This window comes from Pipistrellus hanaki (genome assembly GCF_964339955.1).
Source record: "Pipistrellus hanaki genome assembly, chromosome: 2".
Classification (NCBI taxonomy): Eukaryota; Metazoa; Chordata; class Mammalia; order Chiroptera; family Vespertilionidae; genus Pipistrellus; species Pipistrellus hanaki.
Genome location: NC_140504.1, coordinates 68,824,423 through 68,847,490, shown reverse-complemented (window position 1 = coordinate 68,847,490; position 23,068 = coordinate 68,824,423). Strand labels below are relative to the sequence as shown.

Genomic DNA, 23,068 nt, shown 5'->3' with positions numbered 1-23,068 from the left:
AAGCTTGAGAACATTTACTGGCAGCTGAACCCTGTCAAATGTGTACTCTTTTGGTCAGTAGTATTCTATTAGTCTTGGTGAGGTTTTGTTTTTTGGAAAATATATTGGACAATGCAGCGTACACACTGGAAAAGTGTGCGCTTGAGAACTGGAAGTTGGAATGAGAAACATAAGACTAAGGTTGAATCTTAGAGCCCTAGAAGGACCCACAGTGAAAGCTGTGGATATGAATACTAAATAGCCACAGTTAGTACCCCATCCTTTAAAAAAAAAAAAAAAAAGATTAGATATAACTTAATCTTTATCTCCTTCTATCCTTCTATGACGCATGATATTCTTTTAGTAATCCATGTGTTAGTTTTTTGGGTCTTCCATACTAAGAACAACAGACTGGGTGACATAAACAAAAATATGTTTTTTTCATAATTTTGGAAGTCCAAAAGTATGATGTCAGCAAGGTTGGCTTCTTCTGAGGCCTTTTTCATTGACACAGAGATGGCTGCCTTCTCTGTATACTGCACATGGTGGTCTTCCCTCTTCTTATAAGGACTTGGATTAGGGCCTTATCTAATGACCTCACTTTAATGTAATTATCTCTCAAACACCCTATTTTCAAGTACCTTGACATTCTAGATATTGGGGGTTAAAATTTCAACATATACATTGTGAAGAAACTCAATTTATCCCAGAGCAGTGTGTGTAATTATAGATAACTATAAAAATATATAATTGGTATATAAGTATACAGACTCATTTTTATATGGTTACAGTGAGTTATGCTGACCAAAACTAATTAAACTAACACTACAATATGATTAAAAAGTGACATCAGAGTCACCATGGTTCTCCTGGTCTTGGTGCCTAAATTAAGGAACTAAAAGGGTTGCTTTATCTGATATACCAAAAAAAAAAAAAAAGGAAAGGAAAATGAAAATTGTATGATTTAGGTAACATAGACAATCTTCTTGTGCATCCTCATCCCAAATCTCTGAGTCCCAAATTCACAAAATACTTTATCATCACACTTAGGTTTCCGGAAATAATATATATCAGTTCATGATAATACAAAGATATTATTTGCCTATTTTGCTGTCTTAATATTTTCTCAAATGCTACAAAAGCAAGAGTGATGAAACAGCTGTTAGTAAGCACAAAACAAAGCAGTAGCACCCAATAGAATTAGCGGTCATTAATTACATTCTGTACTGCTACACACTTGCAGTAAAGACATCAGTTTCACTCAAGAATGTTCTTAATGAAGCAGTAAAGATTATTAGTTTTATTTCATCCCAACACTTGACTGCTTGACTTTTTAAATATAAATCACTTTTGTTGTACTGTCACATGCTGGATGTCTAAAAGAAAAAATTGTGCAATTGTTGGAGTTGGAAGCTGAATTATCTGCTTTTTTCATGGAACCCTAGGTTTATCTGATTATTCAGATTTGGGCATTTGGTCAGTAATTTCTCACAAATGAACACAGTGATCCTGATACTTCAAGGAAACAACTGACAGTATTTGTTGACAAGGGTAAAATTTGAGCTTTTAAGCCAACACCAGAATTTTGAGAAATTTATATCTGTTCTAAGAGCTTAACAGTTTCTCAACACAGAAAGACCTTTTTAGTGAGATTAACAAATGCTATTATTTAACAATGTATAATAAACTGTTACAACATTTGGAAATCTGAACAATTCAATAGACCCAACATTTTCCAAATGATGAATAAATTATGCTATAAAATCAAACATGGTAGAATATGCAAAGATAGCCTAATAATTTTACTATACAGAAATTGAAAAGTTCATTGATAAGGTATAGTTTCCACATTACAACTAACCATTAAGAAATGAGCACAGAGGATCCAAGATGGCTGCTCCCAGGTGAACACCTAGCCGCAGCCACACACAACAATTTCAATAAAATACAACTAAAATATAAAACGGACATTGCCCAGAACTACAGGAAGGTTGACTGACTGGAAATTCTACAGCGAGAAGCAAGGAGAAAACCAGAAGGAGGCTCGGAGGAGCTGGAAAAGCCCAAGGTACGGAGACGCGGCGCACGGAGAGGACGGAGCCAGAGAGGAGGGGGAGGCGGAGTGCCTGGCGGTCGTTCCCCAGCGGAAAGGAGATAAAACTTCGACTGTGCTGGGCTCCCGACTGCTCTGAACCCCAGTTCTAGCCCAGACCCCGGGGACCCAGGCTCATCCATAGGGAGCCGGGCTGTAAGGCGGGACTCCGGAGAAGCCGCGAAAGGAGGTCCCGGAGGCGCGCACACTGTGCGCAGAGAAGGGACAGTTGGCTGTGCCGCGGGATTGCGGAAGGAGACTGGGGCTCCAGACTGCTCTGAACGCCACCTCCAACTCCACTTCCAACTGAACTGAACCCCAATACCAGGCTCATTGGGGGAGAGCATAGACTGTTTGGCAGCAGGCGAAAATCAAGGGCACCTTTCTCTCAGAGGTGCTGGCAGTGAGCACTGAAGGACCCGCATAGGGCGGGGCTGACAGAAGCCAAAGCTGCAGGCTCCACCCTGAAACCCCGTCCCATCTGTAACTGCGAAATGCGACAACAAAATAGATCACAAACGAAAGAAATGGAGGACAAAAAGCGTCTGGATATAGAGTTCAAATCTACGCTTATATAAGGTTTTTCAAGAATTTCCTAGAAAAGATGGATAAGACCTATGAGGATATGAAACTAGAATTAATAAGGAGTCAACAAGAAATGATAAGGGATCAACAAGAAATGATAAGGGATCAACAAGAAATAAAGAATACATTGTCTGAAATAAAACATATTTTACAGAGTCCTAAAAACAAAAGGGAAGATCGCAAGAATCAAGTCAAAGATTTGGAACATAAAGAGCCAGAAGACACTCCTCCACAGAAGCTAGAAGGCAAGAGAATCCAGAAAATTGAAAATAATGTAAGAAACCTCTGGGACAACTTCAAGCGAACCAACATCAGAATTATGGGGGTCCCAGAAGATGAGAGAGAGCAAGATATCAAAAACATACTGAAAGAAATAGTGACAGAAAACTTCCCCCACCTGGTGAAAGAATTAGACTTACAAGTCCAGGAAGCGCACAGAACTCCAAACAAAAGGAATCCAAAGAGGACCACACCAAGACATCTCATAATTAAAATTCCAAGAGCAAAAGACAAAGAGAGAATATTAAAAGAAGCAAGAGCAAAGAAGGTAGTTACCTATAAAGGAGCACCTATACGATTGTCAGCTGACTTCTCAACAGAAACCATGCAGGCCAGAAGGGAATGGCAAGAAATATTCAAGGTGATGAATAGTAAGAACCTACAGCCAAAGATAATCTATCCAGCAAAGCTATCACTCAGAATCGAAGGTCAGATAAAGAGCTTCACTTTTAAAAAAAATCTAAAGGAGTTCATCACCACCAAACCAGAATTATATGAATTGCTGAAGGGGGTTCTTTCAGAAGAGAAAGTAAATAAAGATAAAAATTATGAACAACAAATACGTAACTATCAACAAGTGAATCTAAAAACCAAGGAAATTTTTAAAAAAAATCTGATGAACAATAGTAACTGTTGAATATAATAGAATCAGAGGTATGGAAGGGGAGTAAACTGAGGATTCTTGGGGAAAAGGGGAGAGGGGGGTGTGGGAAGAGACTGAACATAAACTGTGCACCTATGGATGAGGACAATGGGGAGTGGGGAAAGGGCAGAGGGTGGGGTGGGAACCTGGTGGAGGAGAGCAATGGTGGGGGGGGGAAAAAGGAACATTTGTAATAATATGAACAATAAAAACTTATTAAAAAAAAAGAAATAAATGAGCACATGTAGTGTGAGGTAGTGTAAAAAAATATATCTAAACTTTTCTAATTTTATATCTCTGTAATGCTAGATTTATTTTGTTTTACTGAAACCAAAACAACACATTATAACCAACTTAGTGCAGAATCATATAAGTTAATTCAGCTGTCTTCTATTAAATGGAATATTAAATAATTTCAAAAAATATATAAATTAATGCCACTCTACTCATTTGTTTTTTATTTGAAAAAAATACAGTTATTTTTATAAGAATGGTGTTTATATTAGTATGTAATACATTAATTATTGCTATTATTAAATGACAATAAATAATTCAATATTTCTAAATTAATTTCTAATACAGTAAACATCAATGACTATAACCCACACAAACAAAACTCTTTGCCATCTTTTATAATTTTTAAGTATAAGTTTCCTAAGACCAAAAACTTTGAAAACCAGTTCTCTAGTCATACACTTTTATCCTGGCTGGGAATTCTGCACAAATCCCTATGCAGTCATCCACCATCTTCTGCTGTGAGCTAGAACTTCAAAGAGTCCCTTTTACTTTTTTCCCCAAAAACAAGATAGAGCTTGTTCTTTTCTTTCCCCGAGATTAACCTAAACATGCTTGTCTTTGCAGAGCTGGCAGGAGGCTCAAAGTAAAAAAGCTCATTCAGTTTAAATCTTTCTCCAACAGAAGGAAGAAAAGATAGTTTAGAATCATTCCTGAGATCATTCTTCCTCCCTAGGCCTGCTCAGCCTCCAAGGCAGGTGTGTCCTCAGCAGAAAGCTCTCAGGGAAGCACCAGAGGAGTCCTGTGGTGAAGGGAGAGTTGTTCTCTACTGGCTCTGACTTCACTACTATCATCATCACCTTCTACCACATCCACTGGTACCATACCCATAGCTGTCACTATGTCTTATACTGTATATGACAGACACTGTGACTGTGCTAAATACTATAAGCATTACCTCATTTAATCTTCACCAAAATCTCAGGAGCCAGGTACTATGTTATTTCCACTTTACAGATGGGAAGTTGAAGATGAGAGGTTAAGTAAATAACTCCAGGACTAAGATAATAAGTGGGTTGATTTAGAATTTTATTAAATCAGAGCCAACCATTCAACAGAAAAGATCTTCTGCTTCCTATCCAGTTTATTTTTAGGGAGAATAATGAATATCATTCTGAGGTGCCTCTCTGCCATTTTGTTTTTGTCAAAGTCCAATTTTCCTGTGAGATGGAATAGGAAAAGGGGCTGATTTCAAAATCAATGTTTATAACTTTGAGAATTCATTCTGGGAGACTTCTTGTTAAAATACAAGATGCTTTATTTTATTTTTTTTAATTTTTTTAATATATATTTTATTGATTTTTGTACAGAGAGGAAGGGAGAGAGAAAGAGAGCTAGAAACATCGATGAGAGTCATCGATCAGCTGCCTCTTGCACACCCCCCACTGGGGATATGCCCGCAACCAAGGTGCATGCCCCTGACCGGAATCGAACCCGGGTCCCTTCAGTCCCCAAGCCGACGCTCCATCCATTGAGCCAAACCGGTTTCAGCCAAGATGCTTTATTTTAAATAATTTTATAAAGCTTTGTTTTGCTTGTTTACATCCATTACTATAAATAAAACCCATTGTCTTATATGCCTTTAACTTGCTAATCAAAAACAGCAGAAAATTGTATCTGATAAGATATTTTTCCCCCAACACAAAACTTACCGAGGTCTTCATCATGTGGAGTCCTGTATGAGTGATTCTAGGTTACATAATGGAAAATGCCTTCAACTACCATTTCTCAAGCAGTAAAGAAATGTTACAAATGATCATTTCTTATGTCAACCCTCTATAAAAGCTTAGAGCATAACATTAAATCATATATCCATGAAAGTATTTCTATAAGGTACTCAGCTATTATCGCTCAGGTATGGTATTTTGGCTGACCTAACTTGATAGATCAAGACTCAGTTTAGAAATCTTAGAGAAATAAATAGTTAATATGTTCTTAGGCTCCATTATTCTAGCTCAACAAAGCTGATGGCAAGTATTGGCTCACAGTCAATGCTTCATTAGACTTCTTGACATTGCCTACAGAAGTGATATTGTGTTTTGTTTATTAAAAGAAATATTATGCTTTAGATTCTGAACATTCAGGCAGTCAGAAAATCTGTTTTAAAAATTTAGAAGCCTGTCATATTCTAAGCATGAGGAATATCCTAAATTATACCTAGGTAAGTCTCAGACATGCATTTGGGTTTAGTCTCCTTTATTTTTCCTCTCAGAGGGATAGAGACCAAATCTATGTAAATCCCCCTTACAGACAAGCAAGAGCTCTGGACCCTGAGCCTGAGTGTGGGTGAGTCTGGCTTTGACACGGCTGGCTATGGATCTTAAGATGGCATGATAGACAGTGGCCAGAGTAAAACAAAGAGCCATTGGGTTTCCATCAGAGGGAACTCAGCAGAGAAGCAGAACCCTGTGAAAAGTCAGTAAAAGAGAAGGCAAAGTTACCAGCATTGAAAATGGACTTCTGAACTTTAAGTAGGAAATGCTGGAGTCAATGTTCATTTCCTAGTGTCTCCAGGGCCCAGTGTAGCTGAAAAAAACACACAAAACTATAGTTATGACAAGATTGCTTAAACAAAATTTGATCAATATCTGGAAGAAGTGTTCAATTGAGACTATAACCGCCACCATATCTATCAAGTTGTTGTTGTTTCTAGGAAATATTGAAATGACAGTTCATTCCTGAATAAAATATTATTAGATAGGTTATGTTAAAAATTATAAATTTCAGATATATTTTATTTGAACTACTATTAGATTTAAACTGGTGGCTAAGGATTTCCATTAATTTAATTAAAATTTAAAAAGAATAATTTAATTTTAAAAGGATTTTAACCTTATGTATATACAAGGCACCTATATATGACTTCATTTTAATTCCATTTTAGGTGTTGACTCTCTAACTTTGCAATTATTTTCAATATATTTTATATATTTTTTCATTTTCCTAAAAATCTGAATCAAGAAATGGAGTGGGGATGTGCAATTTAAGCACATAGCAGGCAAAATTAACTTATCAACAGTTATTTCTAAAGAACTACTGAGAGAATTTGTCATAATTCTTCAAACTGAGAATGTTAGTTGAAAAACTAAAGCCACCATTTCTCTATCCTAATCTTTTTTGGTCCTTTGGTCAAACACAGTGACAACAATATGGAGAACAAGTTCAAGATATGGAGTTTGTGATCACTTTCAACTTTGACTAAAATATCCATTTCTAGAAGTGAAGCCCCCCTTCCCCCAAAAAAATAATTACAGACTAAAGAATCTCAGAGGGAGACAGGGCTGGCAGAAGTGGGAAGAGATTAACTGGGACCTTATATGCAAATATGGACACAGACAAGAGTGTGATGAAGGCCTGGGACAGGTGGGTCTGGGGTGGAGGGGGTCAATGGGAAAAAAGGGGAGACACCTTTAATACTTTTAACAATAAAGATAAATTTTAAAACATAAAAATAAAGTAAACCTGTAAAAAAAAAAAAAAAAAAAGGAATAAGGCATTAGGCTTCTAGTTGGATTGAATCTTTTAGATTTATCCCACAGACCATGTGTATTGGAGAGATACAATTTTCAGTGCAAACTAGTAATTCATCATCTGACTCCCAACTGTACTTGCCAATATCACTTTCCTCACTTCAGTGTTTCAATTTCACTGGGTTTCTGCCTTCTCTGTGCAATCATGTGCTCAAGCAGGGTGATTTTATCCAGAACTGCAATCCCTGCTAGCAATTCCTCATGAGCAAGCCAAGAACTATAACATGGTCTCCATTAAAATTCCTCCTGTAGTTAACAAAACCCTCAAAATGAACTTTGGAAGATCTAGAAAAGAATGCACAAATCAAGTCAGTATAATCAATAGTGTTCCTTTACTCCTTCACTGTCCCTAATCCTGTAAACTACCTTCCTGCTTTTATATATCTGTGTGCATCACTGAGTCATAAACTTTTTTCTTAACTTGTAGTAAGACAAGGGGCAAAAAAAGGCTGAGTCATTATACATTATAGTCAATGTATTTATTCACTAATCCTTTTGTATTTCTCAAAAATATTTTTTAAGTTGCTAAACTTTTAGCTCTCTCATTTCTAACCACTCCTTTTTCATAGAAACTACCCAAACACTTACTGAAGCCTTTGGGAACTCTTATTCTTACCAAAGCAAGGCCCTGAAGTTGCTTCAGTTTGAAGAAAAGGAGAAGTGGGTGACTCAGTTGACATACCTCTCTCATCACATAGTTGACAGTTGGAAAGATCTTACTTAAGTGAAAACATGATGGTAGATACTTTTGCTGAGGAATTCCTTGATGAGCTATGGTGGGTCTTTCAAGGAGAGAAACATGAGGGTGCCTAGGAAGCTAAAGCTGTAGTTCCCTACATAATAAAATGAGAGGAACTGTAAGATGAGGAGAGGAGAGAAAAAAAAGACAAAGGGGAAAGGTAACCCAATCAGCAGTCTTCTTGCTACCTATCAAAGCTTTCCAACACAGCCATGCTCAGTCTAGAACACATGTGTCAAACACAAGGCCCGCGGGCCAAATCCAGCCCGCCAGGCCTTGCAATGTGGCCCGCACCGCGCTGTCATCACTGCACTCCGCTGTCAGTTTATGACATTGTCAGTTTATGACTGTTCAGTAAACCATTCGGCCCGCAATTTAGGCTGGATTTTAGATTTTGGCCCCTTCTCTGATTGAGTTCGACACCCCTAGTCTAGAAGAAAACTTCAGGGATATAGATTCTGAATTGCCACTCTTTGTTGTAACTTAAAGAAAAACACAAGAAAGAGAGCAATAGCAATAGCACCATAGCCTCTGTTACCAAGGCTAAAAGTCTAATGTTTTAGGGACTGAATTCTAAGTATTTTTAAGTAAAGAAAATAAAATAAGGTAATAACAGTGAACATATCAACTTGAATCAAACTGAAATAGATAGCATAGGATCCAGCAGGAAGAACATAGATTGAGAAAGTTAGGGGACTAAAAAAATACAATAAGAGATAACAGAGCTGGACAGAAACACGACTAGATTCACTAAGTAATCAAGAAATGATTTTGTTTAGAAAGGCAGTGCAACATAATAAACTGAACACAATGTTTGTCTTAGACCAAAAACATGCCTGGGATCAAGGTCTGACTGGAGCAAACCAATGGTGTGAACTTTGGCAAAGTTCTTACACCCCTTGAGCTTCAATTTATTGATAAAAAAGTAATATTTAAAAAAGACTTGGAGCATATTATGAAATTATTACATCATTAAATATTTGAACTAATAACCAGACATCTGTAGATACATTTTATTTTGTACAAATCTGTATTTATAATCTGCTTCATATATTTCCACTTATATTAACACTCCAGTTTTATATAACTAATTGCAATGTATTTATTGACTAATCCTTTTGATGCCATTATACAATTCTGGGATAAAGAACAACTTCAGCTTCTCCTAAGGAAAAGTAGCTAATTGTGCTGGACTCAACCAGTATCTCTTTAGCCTGATGTCCTAAGTGGGGAGATGAATCCCTTATATTTTATTTCACCATAGTGATTTGGACTTGCAGAAATGAAAATTAAAACATTTTATATGTTCCTGACATATAGTAAGTCTTAATAAATTATATCATTTTTAATGCCACATAAGTCCCTTGAACAATGTTTCTGTTGAAATTGAACATAACATTTACCAACATATTTCATACATTTACAAATCTGCCCTATAGATCTTATATTGTATGCATCTTTAATACAGGTTTTACCTGCATTAGTTATCTGATAAGTTCTGGCACACTCTTTACAATAGAGTCTTGTGCAATAATAGAATATTAAGTGCAGAGTTAGTGTTGAAATAAACCGATACTAAACCATTTCATTTTAAATAAAATTATTTCAGTTGCACATATATTTTTCAATCTATCTTGCCCTCCAGCATCCGTCACAACTCCCCAACCCTGACTGCCAATATAGTTTATTATATTTGATTAAAACCCTTTATTTGCATTAACAGTTTTTGTTTGTTTGTTTGGGGTTTTTTTTGGTTTTTTTTTTTGGCTTGAGATTCTGTAATCATTGAAAAATGCTAATGTTATGTAGACCAGCCAAAACACTTTTGCTCATAAATATTGGATGTGCTAGTGTTTTGCATGTTTTATACTTTTGAATTTTAACATCTAACTGAGCACAGTACTATTTACTCTTAGTACTCAATGAACTATAAATAGAAATGTAAACGTAATATAATGCTTATTATATATATATATGTATATATATATGTATATATATATGTATATATTTAGTTTATAGGTATAACATTGGTTTAACAAAACCACACAGGTTTCAAGTATACAACTCAACAAACATCATCTACATACTTCCTGGTGCACCCATAGCCCAAAGTAAAGTCTCTTTCTGTCCCCATTTAGCCCCCCTTTGCTCACCCTCACCTCCCCCTCACCCCCTCTTTTTCCTCTCACTATTGCCATACTGCTGTCTGTATCTATGTATTTTATATGTTTTTCAATTATTAAATCTTAACAATTAAAAATGTATATATACATCTCATGCTTAAGATAGAGGAGCATGACTTGAAAATAAAATCTACTGACATTCAGTTTGCCAAAAAATTTTGCAAAGGATAACATCATTTACCATCCACTCAGTCATTATTTTCTGAAGTGATTATTTTCATATTGATAAAACTCCTATATTAGGTCTACAACTTGCTCTCATTCATTATCTACAATGTCCCTAGACCAGTAGTATGACAGCAAGAAAAAAATCAGAGACGTTGTGACATTCCTAAATACTTGTACAAAGTTCTGTATATGCCAAGTGACTTATAATATTTTATATGTCTTCTAAACATCCTAATATAAAGCCCACATTTCAAAGAAAAACCAATGGAAGGCCATGTTCTTTTAAACAGAATAATACGTGGTAATTACAACAAAGTAAACATTTCACACATGCAGATTATGTTTTCAATTTAACTGTAACAAATATGATATAGATACATAAATACAAAGTAGATACTCATTTCATTCATGTATCCTATTTTCCCAAACTATTCTCAATCTGAATGCACATATATTTTCCTGTGATTTGCAACTCCTCCTGGTCTCATAGCAGTACAGAACAGTAATGTTTCCTGATTCTTCCCATAAGAAAAACCTCAGAAGGTATAAGTGGCTACTCAAACAAGACTTGGGAAATGAGACCTTGAGACATTGGAGCGCTACCTGGAGTCCACCACCAGACGCAGAATGGCACTATCATAGCTCTGGAGTCAGTAGCTTCAGTTTACATAGAAAGAGTTTGCTCAAGCTTGTTTTATTCTCAGTTCTTTCAAATCCCCAGGAGAAATAAGGAGAGTATTCCATTACTGAGCATTGATTGGCAGGGTGCATAATGAAGTAGACAAGAATAAGAAGTGAAGGTGGCTGCATATAGTTCTTCGTTCTGGCACTTACTATGTGCCTATTGACAGCTGATTTAACTTCTCTGAACCTCTGTTTCTTCCAGTGTATAAGCTGGAAAAACTACCTAATTAGGTTTGATGAATAAATAAGAAAATATTATACAGTACAGCTGATACTAAAGTTTCAGTAAGTATTACCAATTATAGTGTTTACAATTATAATGCTATTAGGATATTCACATTAGTATAAATAATGAACCTGGGCTTTAAACTGTGCTTCATCAATTTGGGAGCCTTAGTCTTTAAACCTTAAAACTTTCATCCACTTATTCATTGTATTCAGGTTTTTGAGTCACCCACTTTATTAAGGATTTTATTGAGTACTGGTGTGATGATAAAAAGCAAAATACTTCTGTAGAATGCAATGGAAAATCACACTCTAAAGTCAAAGATTATTGAAACTTAGATCTGTCTTTTAGCATGGTTAAACATTCTAAGCCTTAATTTTCTATTCTTTAGGACTGGAATAATAATAACAATTGAAGAATAAATGAGATAATGTACTTATTTAGTGTACAATAAACATAAAGTTAATATTATAGGACAAATGGATATATGAAAATATGGAGATAGAGGTAGAGAGAAAAATATTAAGTGTGTGGCACAAACTATAGGATTTAAGAGAAACAGAGACCATAGAGGCTAAAATCAATATCACTGCAAGATTTTAAAACCAGAATAGAACTTGTCACAAGCAAAGATGGGGTCATAATATACAAGCAAATTACAATCTGAGACCAGATAGACCATCTTGAATTACGACCTTGAGAAGAGTGGATTCAAAGATGGATTATTGAAATATATAACCATTGGAATAATATGATTTATTCACCATTCTCAGGTAATCATTTTTACATTAATGTGTTGTACAAAGTAACCATGCAAAGATGTCTTGTGAATATATGGAGGTTAGTGAAAAAAAGGAGAACCAAACAGTTACATAGCAGTAGCAGTTGTTACTGTGGTGAAGTGATAAGAATCAGACAAAGGTGATAGGAGATATTTCAAAGATTAGCTCAATGGCCTTTTATCTTTTTATTTATTTATTTATTTATTTGTTTGTTTGTTTGTTTATTTATTTATTTGCTTGCTTGCTTGCTTGTTTTACAAAATAAAGTATATTCGAGGAGAACAGAAGAATTCTTAAGGGCTACAAATCTGATTGGAGATTGGTGACAAAGATAGAAATGAAGAGAACAATGTTGATGAGGATGTAAGCTTTAAGCATGCTTCTACTGATGTAATGCTAAAACATTCAACTGGAACTAGATGATAAGACATGAATTTAGGGCTGATGGTATGGATTGGAGATACTTAAACATGTGTCAGCCATAGTCAATTTAAAGGCATTAATTTAAAGAAAGATCACTAGGGAGTCAGGCAGCAGCTGTCTCATAAATACACAGGGGAAAAAAGAAGAAAACTGAATCCAAGAGTTAGGTCTTGTTAATACCCTTAGATAAAGAATGGGGAATGATAAAGAGCCACAAAAAGACCATAAGGATTTATTCAAACAAAGCTGTAGAAATAAAAGAGGCAAATATGAGTTATACTGAAAGTAAAGGAGACAATGTTTCCCTAAGAGAATATTCTAAAGAAACATCAAAGGGGTTTAAAATGAAAAAAGGAAATATTTTTAGAATTGGCAAGAAGGAAACCACAACATAGTTTTAAGTGTCAGTAGATGACTGAAAACTGAAGTTCAATTTAAAGAAGTTAAGGTGGGAAGAGGTATGATCATTGTTTCTGAGAGAAGTGACTTCTACAGAGAAGCTCTTTTGCAAATCTCTCATGAAAGCTAAGAATTAAAATTCGGGCACACCACTCAGACTACATTCCTTGTGCATGGATAACACATGTCTCTGTTCCTCCAAAGACTCTAACACTACTTCCTGCACTAATGCGTATAATCTACCTACAAGTTCCTGAAATTCGGTTTTTAATAGGCTGCAGATAGTGGAGAAGATATTAACTGGAGGTGATTTACTCAGGTTTATCCTCCAGGGGTTACTAGTCAGCCAGGATTAACTTTTTTAACCTCTTGCTCTGGGTTCTATTTAATCCACTTACTGATGCAACCTCTAACCCCTTTAGGGTTAAGAATGTAAACAGGTGATAATATTAAGCAGGTGATAATATTTCCACTTTCCTGATTAAAAAAAAAAAAAAAAGCTGTTACAATAATTCAATAGAGCAATATTTGATAGGGAACAATAATTGGAAAAAAAATATCAGGCTGTCTGCTTGAAAAAGAAAATAATAATTCTACTCTCACAACTAAATCTTTAAAGTTTTCTTTCCCAGGCAGTTTGGTCTCTTGGAAGATACACCTTTCGATTGTTCATTTTCCCTTTACTCCTTCCTTTGGGGGTCTGCTTTTTCTCCACCTCGAGGCTGGCTGTCTCATCTTGACACAGTTGCTGGTTCACTGGTGAAAAATAGCCCACTGGAATAGACATGCTCTTATAGCCTAAAAAAAAAAAAATACAAATTTTCAACAAAATAGCTATGGGTGTTATAAAACTTTTTATAAGTCTTCGTTTTAAAAGTCATTGTCTGCTCTACCCGAGACTTGAAAACACATGTACATGAAACTGGTGACGTGACAAGCATTTCCCCCCTGTAATAATTAGGTCAACATTCTGCTTTTAAAGGCAGTAGGTTCTTTAGCTCCATAAGTCATGCTGATACCATTAATAACATGGATATTAGTAAAGGGAAGACTAGATAACATAGGTATGCCATTTGTACAGCTTTTCCAGGAGGTTACAATTTAACATTCTCCAAGTCTATTCCCTGCAGATCAGTGGAGAAAAGGACTGGGCAAAGGCAGTGTAGATGCATGCCCAACAAGGTCTAGGTGACATGGAAAGATGCTTGCCTGTCAGTCACACCTGGGAGCGAATCAGTGACCAGAACAGGCATGGCCACCGCAAAGGCACTTAACTCCTTGCTCTCTTGCTGCTCATGCCTGTCTCCTGGCTTGTGGGATCCACAGATTCTGTATTCTCCCACGTGGCCCACAGCCATGTGGACTCCACACTATGGATTAAAGGACTTTAGTCTGAGTCTACAACGGACCCCTCTCTACCATGGAACAGAAGCTCTGGACATTGGCCCTGTTTTAGCGCTACTGAGCCCCCAGCTGCATATTTTTCAGGAATGACTTTGCAAACCGAGAAATGTAACTTCACAAAAATAAGAACCACTCATTCTCCCCTGGGGGCCTCTGGGAATTCTTACTCCAGTGGCACCCCAAGAACCCCACTCCCACTAACAGTGGAGGAATTCCACCCGTCCACTCCACCCTCTGGCAACAATGCCAGGCTCCATTGTCCATTGCTTATTGAGCTGCAGGAACTAGTTTTCACTTCCAAGTCCTGACCAAGCAAATGTCGTGAGCTCCTATTTCATTCACTAGTTTTCTATTATGCTTGATTTTTCCAGTCTTTGAGTTTAGAAATTACAGTAATATTCCAAGGGTCCAAGACAGTGTTTGTCACTCCTGAATGATCACAAAGCTGCCTCTAAGATTAATTTTCTGAGATGACTATTAATTTACTTTTCTATAAATCACTTACTGTTAATAGCTTTCAAAATTCATATTTTAAAAACAATGGGGTCCTTTGAAACTATGGTAAGATACCTGGGACATAAACGGAAATAATTATGAAATGTTTTCTCTCTCTAAAGTTTTTTTTCAGACTCCTTAGCATTATTACACAGATGCTGAGAAGCGTGGATGACATTTCATTTACAAGCTGTCACTAATCCTGTAAGTGAGATATACTATAGTGTGTTCACCAGAGAAGTAACTCATCAGTGGTATCATATGCTATTTTGAAATGTTTTTCCTGTAATGATGGCATTGGGAAATTTGAAATAAATACAAAGAATTAAAGAAAAAAATGATCTACCTACATTTTTTAATGAAAGAGATTATTGAAATAATTATAATGTTACTTCCTAAACAATTTAAATGACTAAAATTATGACAACCATGAAATTTTCAGACACATTGATAGATATGCTGAATACTTCCCTTAGAATTGTTTGCAATTAATACAAATACCTTCTAATGAGGTAATATATACTTATATTCTTTGCTACTTACTACATTATGATTATAATATATGCCCTTTTTTATAATATCTAGACATAAATATGTTGAAACATGATAAATCCTTAAGAAATATGGAAATTTTACTAAATGGTACTGTCTTTAATAAATATCTAAAATAGTCTAGGAAAACTGGGTATATTTCTGTAGAAAAATTAAAGAAGCTTACCCTACCCACTGATTTTACTAGAGTCCTGTTTTTAAAAGAGCAATTGACTGAATGGTTCTTTAAAGTCCTATTTTGTGCCCTGATTCCTGTGAATATGAATACAAGAACAGGGGTTCATATAAGTGAGTAGATATAACTTCACTAATTTATTCTGATTAATCAAGGTTGAGTATCATCAATGTACAAAGAATCTTAATGAGAAAATATATGGGTAATCTTCATACATTGTCTTGTTTAGAATAAATAGTGGTTTATAACACAGTGACTCATCAAAAGAAAATTAGAAAACAGGCAGTAATCCCAAGAGATACAGGTTATTGGCAACATCACTTGCCCATTTTTATTCTGGATTTCCTAAGTCGTGGTGTCTGTAACACCAAATGCTATCCCTGCTACCATTTTTTTTTTTTTTTTTACCATGGTTATAACCTATTTCCAGTTTTGTAATGTTCTAGGCATTTATACACCATCTCTTATTTTAATGCCTTCATATATTTCTCCTCTATGAGACCAAGATGGTAGGCCAGTTTGGGATGGATCCTTTCACTGCCTTTCCTTCTAATGCCTCAACTCTTACTTTCTTGCTTTGAAAATAAAACATGTAGAAGAAAGTTGCTTTTTGTGTCCTGTTACATCATCAACTACCACAATCTTGCAAGTTTATGTCCTGCTTTTGCAAAAACACATGAACCAGAGGCTTCAATTAGCACAAGGGGAGGCAGCTTGTTATTGCAGGTATCCCTATTCATCTCATCACAATACCCTCTTGATACCTTTTTTGTCATAAAAATTCAGTGATTTTTTTCTTTTTAGTTTTTTCCAAAAAAAAACTCATTTAAAATTTCCAATGATATCTGGCTTATCTTTCTTAGCTTCTTCTTACTACATGTACTTAGTCACTTATTCAAGTCTGTATCTGCTCATTATCCAGTCTAGCATGTCCTAGATATCAAATAAAAAACAATTGAAATTTAGTTTTAAGTAATTATGTGTTGCAGTAATGAGTCAACTTCTGCTTAAAATTAATTTTTTCCTTGGAGAGAATTATAGCAGTATATTTAGCCCACCAGTGAGTTATAGTAATATGTTAGTGCATACTTAGTATTTTTAAGTATATTTTATTGATTTTTTACAGAGACGAAGGGAGAGGGATAGAGAGCCAGAAACATCGATGAGAGAGAAACATAGACCAGCTGCCACCTCCTGCACACTCCCCACTGGGCAAACAAGATGCATGCCCCTGACTGGAATCAAACCTGGGACCCTTCAGTCTGCAGGCTGACAACTCTCTAGCCACTGAGCTAAACTGGTTAGGGCCATGCTTAGTATTTTGATGCACTTTGACATGGTATTGCAACCTGCAAAGTTCAGTTACAAATAAATTCATTACCACTACCCTTATCTCAACTATTTTATAGTATCTCTCCTTGAAATATAATAGAGAATATTTTCCTGATCTTTATCGTGTAACATGTTCAGTCAAAAAGTGAAGAAGAAGAAAACAATAGCAAACTAAAAGAAATATAAATTTTAATAGAAGTCATACACTAAGTATTTAAAAGAGCAGTACATAAGACCCTACAATAGTATATGTATTTGGATGGGAGGTACTGTCAACCAATATTTTAAAGTGGAAGATGTTTGAGTATGTACTTTAGAAGTAGGGTATATTTCTCTATAAATGGTAATCTATCTATATGTATAAAAGCCTGTGCAACTGTTATGACCAAACTACTGGAATGGGAATGAGTGAAACGACCAGAGTGACTGGTCGACCAGTCACTATAACATGCACTGACCACCAGGGGGCAGATGCTCAATGCAGGACTCCCCGCTAAGTGGTCACTGCACTCCCACTGCCAACCTCCCCTGGCCTCTTCCCTCCACTGGCCAACCTCCCACCTCCTGAGGTGCCTTTTGCCACCCCCCAGTCAGATGGCTCCCCTGATTGGCCCCGATGAGGGGGAGGCAGCTGGCCAACCTCCTATAACCCCTCCCTGCCTTGGATGGCCAACCTCTTGTGGTCCCTCCCCTGGTTGACTGGCCCCTGATAGGCCTCAGTAGCTGGCCAGGCCAAGGTACCCCACATGTGCATGAATTTGTGCACCAGGCCTCTAATTTTGATATAAAAGCAAACACTTGTGCATAGGCATTAGTTTCCCTTTAAGAGTACTGGGCATTTCATACATTTTAATTACATAAGGTAAAGAGACTAGTTATATACCAATACAAATTTTAATAATATTAATGGGTATCACAATAGAAATTAATTTTTTAGTTATAATAGTTCAGTATGTGATTTTCACAGCTACCTGCTAACACCTTTACTGGCCCACAGAACCTTAATACATATTTTTAATCCATTCATTAATTGATTAATTAATTAAAGTGCCTTAACATGATCCTAGCATTGCTTGGAGCCTGATAATCTTTGAGGTCCTGCATCCGGCTATATGAAAATTGTCCATTTTAATCTAGTGCTATGTTGAGCAACTCAGATGTGTGGGAATATGATCTTGTATGAAGGTTTGGAGCTAGAGCAAGACAAGCAAGGATTTTACTTAGGGTACAAAATTTCAGTGGTTGTAATAAATTAAGTAATCAAGAAAAGGTACGTTTTAATGCAATAATTAAAACTCAAATTAATTATATATATATATATATATATATATATATATATATATATATATATATATAACAAAAAAAATCAAAATGTTAAATGATGGCTGCTCTCACTGTGTGGATCAGATGAAGTGCTGCCTTAGGGGGCCAGGGAATGATCCAGGAGTACAGAGAGGTAACATCTAATGAGTCATATTTTAACCAGGGAAAGACAAGAAACAGGAAGGAGGATGCAAACACACTGCCAATCCTTCCTCCCACTGGACTGTCCCAGGGTGGAGTGTTTCAATAGGGCTGCTCTGGAAGACACCTCACGTTTGTGAGCAACCAGCTGCTTTGTCTTGTGCAGCTGTTACCAGGTCACAACAAGAGCCTTGTATTTTCTCTTTCTCCTTCCTTGTCCCACTTCCTTTTCACACACTCTTTCTGCCCTGAAATTTCATTTTTCAATAAAGAATAGCATATAAGAGATTCTGTTTCTTAGGGAACCCCAGCTAAAGCTAAAGGTGCAGATGCTCTCCCTGCCCTCAGCAATTGGGATAGCATTGGAGGCATGCTGTCCTCAGGCTTTATTGCCTTGAAAATAAAACACGTAGAAGAAAGTTGCCTCTGTGTCTTGTTATATCATCAACTACAACAATGAAAGTGTGGCAGATGAATTCCACAGAAAAGTTCAGCGTGGTGCAGTGAGTGCTCTGTGAGCTCTTATGAAGAAGAACTAGGCAGTCGGTGGGATCAGTGAGTTTTGAAGAATAGAAAAGAGTTTATAGACAAAGAACTAGCCTGTTTTATATATTGCTAGTAGTGAAGAGTGAAAGTAAACAAAAGCATAGAGAGGTGTTGGCAGAAAAAGAAGAGCTTATATCTTCACACACTACAAGGTGCTTGATTGAAATACCTTTCTAACAACTTCATTCTCATTAGATCTGAAATGAGGATTAAAATTATGTCTACCCCATAGTATTATCCAGTGGATTAAATGAGGTACACATGAAAATGCACTGAGAAAAGTGTCTGGCAAAGAGCAAAACTGCCCTCCCCCCACTCCCTTGAGTGCTTTATACACTTTTAAAATTCTATTTTCCAAGAAATACACTGGAATTGCACCTTCATTGAATCGTTTCCATCTTTGGACAAATTGTATTGCATCTTAATAATTTGAACTATTTTAATATGCATTTCCATTTAAAACTGACTAGTAAACATATGTTGAACTGCCTAGAAAATGGATTTTCAAAAATGAACTAGTGACTTAATTTAATAATGTGTGGAAAGTCATCTAGCTACCAAATCTCAAACTTGACATAAATAATTTTTTTGACATTTGTGTTTTTCTACTTTTACTTTTTTTATTAAAAAATCCATATTTGTGCTTTATAGAACACTGAACAAAAATTACTAATGCTACAACTCTGTGCTGTCTTCTTTCAATAATCATTTTTCTAAAATAATTTTTACCACAGGCCTTTTCTATTTGCTTTGTAAAAGGCAGAGGTGCCAAAGAAATTGTACTTTTTTAACCTATAATTTTTCTGGTTAAAAATACCTTTAATAAGTTAATATATACACCTATTCTTTTTTTACTGCACTAAAGTGCATCACAATAACACAAGTTCTAAAATGGCTTTACGTTGGCTAAATAACTTGTGTTTGTATTTATTTAATGAATATTAATTGCTAGGCTCAAGGAGAGCTTTTATTTTTAAGTGTACATTCCTCTACATCAATTAACTTCTAATAATTTGAAATATGGAAACCTATTTAGGAAATTTAAATAAAAAGCAGTGTGTGATATAAATGTTATAAAATAATTTATGCTTCAAGGATTTAAAGTAAGAAAGAACTATGGAATGAAGTGAAAGAAGGTGATACAGATATGTGAGTAGCATAACCATAGTTGAAAACACGTTCTAGCTGCAAATTAAGAATCCACATAATGTCACCTGATTATTGTCTAAAGTAGGGAAAGGTCCTGGAATATTAATAATAGGTTGATACTATCCTATATAATAAAACTCTCTAATATGCAAATCAACCAAACTTTGGAAAGGAATGATTGAACAACCAGTTGCTATGATGTGCACTGACCACCAGGGGGCAGATGCTCAATGCAGGAGCTGCCCCTCACCTGTGTTGAGCATCTGCCTCTCTTACCCCCAAGAGGTAGCCCCGTCCACCTGTTGCCCCACTGATGGCCCTGATCACCAGCCAGACCTAGGGACCCTACCTATATATTGGGAACAGCCTCTTAAATTTAAAAATTAAAACCTGCCAAGGCTACTCTAACACTGAGAAAACAGTATGATGTAGCAATGACATGCATGGGCTCTGGCTTGCACATTTTGTGATCAGGCCTGATTCTGACACTTATAACTGTGTGACAAAGCCAATTACTTAACTTACAAAACTGCTTCTGTTTTTCCACCCATAAAATAGGGAAAATGCTACCACTGCCTCCTAAGGATCATGTTATGTGCTACTTTTTATAATCAGGGGTAAAAAATGTAGCTGCCCATACAATAGCCAGATGCCTTTTGCCTGTATAAAAAGTATGGTCACTGGTGCGTGCAGTGTCCTGGATGCGAGAGGGATGTCCAAATGCTGGTTTAGGCCGACATCCCTCAAGGGTTCCTGGATTGTGAGAGGACCTCCATGCCTCCTCCCCCCATAAGAATTTTGAGCGCCGGGCCACTAGTTTTTATATACATTTACAGTTTAGTCTCAAATACACTGGAAATGTGTCAATGCATTGGTAATGGTATTAAGCACATTACTATAAAATGAATATTTGAGTAACCTATGGTCTGTATATATTTTACCAGTAGGTATTTGAAATTACAGGAAACCATGTAGCAGGCATTTAAATAAGAGTGGAGTTAGAGGATGATAAATTAATTTTAAAATTATATAACTTGGGGTTCTAAGTGTATCTTTATCCTTTTCTTTCCCTTCTCCTTTTGAATATTTTTTCATCACATTAATATAAGAAGCACAAGAACAGTAAACAATCTATAATAACACTAATACATAGATCTTTTGAGCAAACTCGTACTAATCTTTGCTTCATTTCTTCATACTTGAAGAAACAGCAATAAATCTTGCAGATGTTTTTCTCTAATATCCACCTCTCCATCAGTAATTACAAGCAATGTCTAAAAACCAGTTTCCATGTTTACTCTCATGTTATAATATCAAGCTTCTGTAATCATAGCTTAGTAAGTTAGAAAAGAATTCAAATAGGATTTTAATTCCAACAAAAATGAAGTTCTGAATATTCCATGGTTTGCTTGAAAATTGGCCCCAGTACACAGGGGCCAAGAAGAGACTGGAGAAAGAATCTGCCACTCCAGACTGGTGGTGGCAGGGTTAATAAGCAAGAGAACTTGCCTACGGGATTGTCTTGAGTGGGTGGCAGAAACAAGAGTAGGTCTCAGTACCCACCTGCTAGACACTTAAAATTTTATAGAGAGGCCTTACCTGGGTTCAATCACTTCACATATGATCTCAAAACCACATTGCTCTCTCAAGCCTGTGTCCTTGAAAATGGCTCAGTCTATGGGAACAGTAGGCAGAACATATACATAAAGGGCAGGGGTAGGGGTGATGAGGGATCTCTGATTGTGCAGATAGAGCTTACAGGTCAACCAGGGATTGCTTCTCCTCAATAACCTTCTCCAACACTCCACACCTCATGACTGGCTCTCACCATCTCACACACCCTGTTCCACAATGTGCTGGACCATCAGCAAGGGGTTCATTAGCACAGGGGAGGCTCATTTGGCAGCTCTCTGGCTGCACTGGAGGCAAATACCACAGTGATAATATAGGCAAATGCAAGGGGAAAAAAATCAAGATGATTACCAAAATAAGTAATCCATCCCCCGTCCGTCCCCTTTTCCTGCCCCCCCCCCCGCCCCTCCATCCTCCCACTCCAAAAGTGCCTCATGATCCAAATCACTTATTTATCAAGTCCCTTAGGCTGGAGGTGGAATCACTCAGGGCATTCACTTGTGTCCTCCTGTAATTTTATAATGGTGATACAATTGGAAGATTCGTTAGGTAGGAACACAAAACATTTGTTTGGATAATGGTGCAGTTGCCACCTTATGAGGCAATAATAATGTCCAGGGCCAGCCTAATTTAGAGGACAGCTTTCTCATTAGAGCTAGTTCAGTGTTCAGTGAAGACTGGCTTTGACAGGTATCGTTTAAGGCTTCCTGGGTGAATATAATAAGAGCCTTTTATGTGCTACACTGTTCCCCAGGGCAGTGGAGGAAACAAAGACGGCCAGTCAAATGATCTTACCAGTGAAAACAGAATGTGCCCATCTGGCCTTGAGGAGAGGGAGGTGGGTATCTTTAGAAACTTGACTACTTGTGCATATCTTACATGTTGGCCTGGGCAGGTATCATGGTCAGGCATGAAGAGATGGATTGGGAGAGAATATGCTAGACCAGGAACCCCATCTTCTCCCCCTCTTCAATGGTGCCTGTTCCATCCTATATAATAAAGAGCTAATATGCAAATAGTCATCATGCCCTCACACTGTAATGGCTCAGACATTCAACACTGAGGAAAGAGGAATGGGAACCAGCCAGGCACAAATGAGCTCTTGAGAGACGAATAAGGACCAGCTAGGCTATAGCCCAGTAGAGAAACAAGCTACCTGCTCTGAGGTCCTGGGTGCCAGCTCCTGTGGCCCAGCAAAGCCAGCCTGGGTCCTAGGTGTCTGTGGCTGGCCAGAGGGAGGGGAGCTCAGGTACTGGGTACCTGCAATTGGCCAGAGGAGGGAATCCTGGGTTCAGGCTGCAGGACAAGGCAGA

General features: G+C 36.8%; 1 long non-coding RNA gene across 6 annotated transcripts in view; it reads right to left on the bottom strand.

Moving 5' to 3' along the window:
* The window catches only part of LOC311618287, a 1,465,663-nt gene that overhangs the window by 704,474 nt on the left and 738,121 nt on the right, over positions 1 to 23,068 (bottom strand). The gene's annotated exons all lie outside the window — the stretch shown is intronic.